Raw genomic sequence first — 6,818 nt, 5'->3', positions numbered from 1 at the left:
GGTGGGAGGTCTGTGCACTTTCTGTAATGCCCAGGTAGTGATGGCATTTCTAACTCACAGATCCTTATGTAGATATGTTCAGTTTTTTAAATTAAATCTAATTAAATCTGTACTTTTATAATTTATAAAGTAGTCATTGAAGTCTTTTCTTTCATTTATCTTGTCTTTTATTTATCAAAGGCATAAATAACTGGTTTGTTGTGAATATTGTACAGCTTTTGGACAAGTTCAGGACACAAAACAAACTTGTCCACACCGTCTGTTTGCCCTACAATACCTAGTGGAAAAGATAAAATGGTGTAGCTACTTCCTAGGCGCAGGTCACCCCTTCAGCACCCAGCTGCCCACAGGACATGACCACTTTGAGGCTGTTGTCTCCACTCACACTTTGCCTCCTAGCACTCATTTTGGGTTAGAATACAGGGCAAAATGTGATCATCTGCCCCAAGGACAGTGGGAGAGTTACCTGCTAGAATGGGGCGTCTGGTGTGGACATGCGAAGTAATGTACTGAATATCCCAGGCCCCAGCTTTGGGGACCTTCCAGACAGAAGATGGCAGGGCTGCTGCTGGTGTGCAGTGGATGTGCCACTGGGGTTCAGCTCAGCCAGTGGGCTCTGTGCAGATGAGGATGCGGAAGGAAGAGCTTTCAGGGGGAGAGTAAAGAGGTGGGCCAAGGTCATTTTGAAACAGCTTTCAAAATGGGGTTAAAGATCAGAGATTGGCAGCATTTTGATGCTGATTACCTGGGGCGATATCTTGGGAAGCTACTGGGAGAACGGGATTCTGAAGGGTAAACCGTTTGGCGGGAGCATAAGAACCGCAATTCATACAACCAATAGCGGAAGTCCCTGAGCTTTGGAAAAGATGTCCGACTTGAGCGCTGCCTGGTCGCGCGGCGTGGACAGTCGAAGCCGCGGGGGAGAGCTGTCAGGGGCCCACGGCCGCGAGGGCGGCGGGAGTCTCCGAGGCTCCGTGCCCGGCAACTACCGGAACCCGCGAGGCGGGCAAGGTGCCGCCGCTGGGCTTGGCGCGCGACCGCAGGCGCCGCGGAGTCCCCGCAGCGGCCGGGCCCGGCGGGCGCCCCCTAGTGACGTCAGGCGGGCGCCTCCCGCGAGGCTTCACGGTGCGCGCGCGGACCTGGGCGCGCTCGGGCGCAGGTGCGGGCCTGCGAGGCGGACCACCCCGGGCTCCGGGGAAGGGGCAGGGCCCTGCTCCCGGGCCACCGCGGCGGCGAGAGCGCTGGGCAGGCTCCAAGGCCTGAGTTCCCCGCTCTGTCTTCACAGACAGTGGTGGTACCGCCAGGGGCGGGCTGTGCTGTCGGTTTCTATCTTGGCGTCCATTGCTGTCCTCTGATATTGTGTCTTCAACGCCCCAATCTGCTTGATAGCTGAGGTGCAGCTTACAAAAGAAAGAACTACGTGTTTGCAAAAACTGATGCCCCAGAAGGCTTAAGGTGGTCAGGGGTGTGGGCTGGATTTAGTGTGTGTATAAAGCAGCCCAGGGTCTGGGCACTCTTCTGGGAGGCGCTCCACCCTCATCAGCAACTCGAGGGACTTGGGTTAAATGGCTTCTAGGAGACCAAATAACAATCCTTGGCTAGTGCCTAAATAAGAACACAGCTGGGGGCGTAAGTCTGGTCAAAACCAGGCAGAGCTGGTTGCCCTGTGCTGTGGTGGATGGCCCCACACTTATCCCAATGCTGGAAGATGGACATCTAGGGTCATGCAAACCGATCATGTGAATGTAGGAGTGTCCCTGCTCTTGAGAGAGCAATTGAATTGTGGATGGAGAATGTACGGTGGTGGGAGGCCTAGGATGATAAGGAAGGAGGGTGCTTGCGAAGTAGGAAGAAGCTCAGCGTAGAGCCATATGATCCTACTTATCATGTTTTCTCATCAGTCATTGTCATCAATCAGTGTCCAGCCTGTTGTGGGACACAAAAATGTTGGAGCATTTCATAAGCAGATTTGACTCTTGTTTCCCCAAGACAAGCCCTTGATCTGAAGCCTGGGGTAGGGTAGATTGTGGAATGACCAAATGACCGGAGCCTGTCTGTCTGGTGAGGGCAGGTCCAGGAAGTTTCCTAGCAAAGTGCAATCTGTATCTTATTGGTCCTGGGGCCAGGGGCCACTCCAGGTGTGGCTGCACCTAGCATGCTGGGAGTCCTCTCTTGGTAGGATGACAACTGCAGAAGGCACACTTGTGGAAATGACAGATTTGGGTACTGGGGTGCTGTGCCTGCTGCCTGCCTCACAGCACCGACTTGAGCCTCTTAGGCCCTCCCTACCTGTGTACTGGCCCCATTCCAGGTTCCAGGGGCTCTTCAGCAGCCTTTTGCCTTGGGCAAAATACCTGCCTGAGCAGACAGGCCTGTCATTCTCCTGAAATGGGACTGTTAATCCAGGTGAGGGGGTATGCTGTGTGTAGGGCAGCTTCCTGATCTGAGGACCAGCACGAGGGCAGCACAAGGGTCACAGTAATAGCTAAAAGTAATATCTTAAGCTCCAGGAATTGTTCTCAGTACTTTGTACACTTTAACTTACTTAATATTACAACTACCTTATGAAGTACTCTCAAATAGCAAACATTTAACTGAGTTAATGTTAAAGATCTAAATCGACTTTATTAGATTCATGAATTGGGCATCCCATCTAACAAGTGGAAAAGTGCTGCAAGAAGTTGTACAGAATGGGCCTCCTTGGTGGTGCAAGGGGTTAAGTCTGTCTGCAGCACAAGTTCGATCGCCAGCTGGGGAGCTGACCCACATGGCACAGCAGATCTCTCCTGTCTCCCCACTGCTCCCCTCAGCACTGTATTTCAGTCAATCTGCCTGTTCTGCTCCCCACTCTGTCTCTGGTGAATCCTCTCACCCCGCGCCCCGCAACTCTGGCCTGCACCCCAGCTCCTGTATGCATAAATAAATAAAATCTTTTTTTTTTTTTTAAAAGAAGCTGTACAAAATGGAAGGTTCTTATAGTCAGAGAGTAGGTGATGGAGGGGGGCCAAAGGACAGCAGTGGAAGGTGACTGGTGGGTGTGGTATGGGAACACACATTTGAAAAGGTGTGATCCTGGACTCCTAAAATATGTATAGTGTTGTAAAGCAAGGTTACTGCAATAACAATACAAATGTTTTTCAGCATAAAAAATATAAATGTAACCTAATGATATCAGCTTAATGATGGAACAAGGTTATTAGCAAAAGAAAGGAAAGATCATTTCAGGCAAATCCGCCTTTCATTGGAGGAACATAGAGGGTCTTTATCATGCAGATGACATCACTAGTGCTGAAGCTCTAGATTAGTTAGTTCAAATTTTCACTCTTGGGAGGGGCTGAAGCTGAAGTCATGTGAGGTCTCAAGTCAGTTGTGGAGGGGCATGGCATGAAGGACTCCATTTGGAAGCTGCTGTTTCTTTTAAAAAACAATTGGTGGGCCTCCCTGGTGGTGCAAGGGGTTAAGACACAACCTATGAAGCTGTCCACAGCCGCTGCAGCATGAGTTCAATTCCCAGCCAGGAAGCTACCCCCATGACATAGCAGACTAATCCTGACTCACTCGCACTCCCCTCAGCAGTGTATTTCAGTCAATCTGCCTGTTCTGTTCCCTGCTCTGTCTCTGGTGAATCCTCTCACCCTCCACACCTCTGGCCTGTACTCCAGTTCTTGTATGCATAAACAAACAAACAAATAAAATAATTGGTGCCAGTGCTGTGGTTGACTCTAGAACTAGACAACCCAGGTTTGAATCCCTTCTCTGCCTTTTACTAACAGTGTAACTTGGGGAGCAACCTCATAGAGGAGTTGTGAGGATAACTTAACTTAAACTGTAACAGGGTGGTAACCCATTTAGAATAGGCAGGTTTGCGGGGTTTGGGCTGCCCCTCTCCCTGCCCTGTAACAAAACTACAGCGTGTACAAAACAGTGCCTGGTAAATAGTGAAAATGATCTCAATTTGGGCCTCCCTGGTGGCGCATGAGTTAAAATCTCAGTGCTATCAACCTATTGCCAATCATTGCAGGTACAGCAGGCATGAGTTAGATCCAGGCCTGGGAGCTGACCACATGGCGCAGCAGACCTCTCCTGCCTTGCCCACTGCTCCCCTCAGCAGTGTATTTCAGTCCATTTGACTGTTCTGCTCCCCACTCAGTCTATTGTGAATCCTCTTACCCCCCTACCTCCCACACCTCCGGCCTGTACCCGGGTTCTTGTAGAAGATGCATAAATAAATAAAAACAAAATCTTAAAAAAAAAACTCAATTTATGACAAGTCTTTTTTTACAGATTAGGAAACTGAGGCACAGAGGAGTTAAGTAATTTGTCTAAGTCCTAAAACTAGTAAATGATGGAGCTGGGAATTAAACCGCAGACTGTCTGGTGTTGTAATGTCAGTTTGGAGAGGTGTTGGGTTCAGAGAACAGGGTCCTGGGGTTACCTCTGAGAAAAGTTTCACCCAAGCTCTCCTTTCAATGGCACATGGAGAGTATCCCCATGAGGCAGCGACATTTAGTTATATCTAAAAGGGCAGGTTTATGATATAAAAGGAAAGGAAAGGACGCTTGCATAGACTCAAGCGGACAGAAAAAGCTGCCCCTGAAAGGCACAGGTTTGTTAAAAGAGATGCCTCCATAGACACAGAGAACAAGCAGTCTCTGCTGCTTTCAAAAGGAAGAAGGTCGGTGAAAAGAAACACCTGTATAGTCGCAGGTAGGCAGGAGAGCAGCCTTTGGAAGGGACGGGCTTATTCTAATACAACCTTTCTCTGGGGAGGGGGTTCATTTCTTTGTGTAACTATTAACTATAGTTAGGTTAATTACTTCCAGGGTGTGACTAGGTAGATTTGAAAGGGTCTGTGATTTTCTATTATGACCCTCAATCTACATTTCCCCATCTCTGGTCCATTCCTATGGGTGTTTTCTATAGCAGGTTTTTGTAATGGCTACCAGTTTCATATCCCCTCTTCCAGGCTGGGCCAGAGGACTTTTCATCTCTATAACTGGTTCTATGATGATGTTTGTTTATCATCTTTACTCCATCTCCAGTTTCTGGTCTTGTGATGCCAGTTCCTGGTCTTGTGATGCCTCCTTCCCTATTTTCCTACTCTAATCCTCCATTAGTTTGCATTCTTAAATATGCTCTAGCAATGAAGAAGGGGATGTCCTGAATTAATTGACGTGGAAACTTTCAGCACTTAAGACACTGGTTTTCCTTCTGCTGTGGTAAGTGAAGCTTGCAGCAGCTGGCTGAACTGTCCCCATGTGGCCAGCAGTCTCTGGAAGAGGGATCTAAGACATACGCAGGGGCTAAGAGGCTGGGGCTCAGCCAGGCCTCCCAAGGCTCCTGTCTCCTAATTCATTTACCTTTTTTTTAAAAAAAAATATTTATTTATACAAGAACTGGGGTACAGGCCAGATGCACAGGAGGGTGAGAGGGTTCACCAGAGACAGAACAGGCAGACCGACGAAACACACTGCTGAGGGGAGCAGTGGGTGTGACAGGAGAGGTCTGCTGCGCCATGTGGGACCCTCGCTGGCAGGCAGGGATCAAACTGTTGCTGCAGAGGCTGTAGACAGCTTCATAGTGCTGGGCTCAACCACCTGTGCCACCAGGTGAGGCCCTCATTTACCTTTTTCTTAACTCTTCTCCCAGGGAGCCTGGTGGGCCTCTATGAGTTTGTTTCAGCACCCTGGGGAATACTGGGGTGAACTGAGGGACTTCTTGGACCTCAGCATTCCCACAGTTCAGAGAGGGGAAAAAACAAGCAGATTGTGGGCAGTGGACTGAAAGATAAAGAGTGGTCAGGTGGAATGAGCAGGACGTGTTCTGACTCAGGTAAAGGCTCCTGCAAAAGCCTGGAGAACAGCAGGTTTCCTTTGGCTAGCGGGGTGGTGATCTAGCAGAAATTTTACCCTGAGGGTGAGGAAGAGGTTTTAAATTTTGAGGTAAGATTAGGTTCACATCTCAGAAATGTCACAGTGGTTTTGAGTGACCCTAACGGAGGGGAAAGAGTTAAGGAACAGGGCAGCCCTGGTCTTTATTTATTTATTTTTTAAAGATTTATTTATGCATACAGGAACTGGGGTACAGGCCAGAGGTGGGGGTGGTGAGAGGACTCACCAGAGACAGAGTGGGGAGCAGAACAGGCAGACTGAAACACACTGCTGAGGGGAACAGCGGGCGAGCCAGGAGAGGTCTGCTGCGCCATGTGGGTTTCTCCCTGGCCGGCGGGGGATTGAACTCCTGCTTAACCCCCTGCGCCACCAGGAAGCCCAGCCCTTGTCTTAGTAGGTGTGGGAGATGCTTTAGGGTGGGGCCTAAAGGGCTTGTCTGGAATTTTTGCGCGGCGGTTCCGAGTCTCCCCTCCTTGCGCCCCACTCCCTTTCCTCAGTCTCGGCGTTGTGGTTTACGCCAGGGCCGCGGGTACAGATCCTTGGCCAGAGCCCGGGGGACCCACAGCACCGCCCCAGACGGCCCCTCTCCTGCCAGGAGCCCGCCCCGCCCCGGGGCTCGGCGCCCGGCCCCGCCCCGCCCCGCCGAGGAGACCACGCCCCCGCGCGGCCCCGCCCCGCCGAGGAGACCACGCCCCCGCGCGGCCCCGCCCCGGAGGCCCCGCCCCGCGCATGCCCGCTGGCCCGCGCGCCAGGTCCGGGCGGCGCCGAGCGCTTGGCGGGAGATAGGAAAGTGCTTCTGCGCGCGCGGCGGCGGCCGCGGAGCCTGCGACCCGCGGCGGGACCTGGAGCCGCGCTGCCGCCTCTGAGCGCCGCCCCCGGGCCCGGAGCGGCCGGAGCAGCCGCGCCCTGACCCCGGCCCGGCTCCCG

This window comes from Talpa europaea (assembly GCF_964194135.1).
Source record: "Talpa europaea genome assembly, chromosome: 11".
Lineage (NCBI taxonomy): Eukaryota > Metazoa > Chordata > Mammalia > Eulipotyphla > Talpidae > Talpa > Talpa europaea.
Note: the sequence above shows the minus strand (reverse complement) of the source record.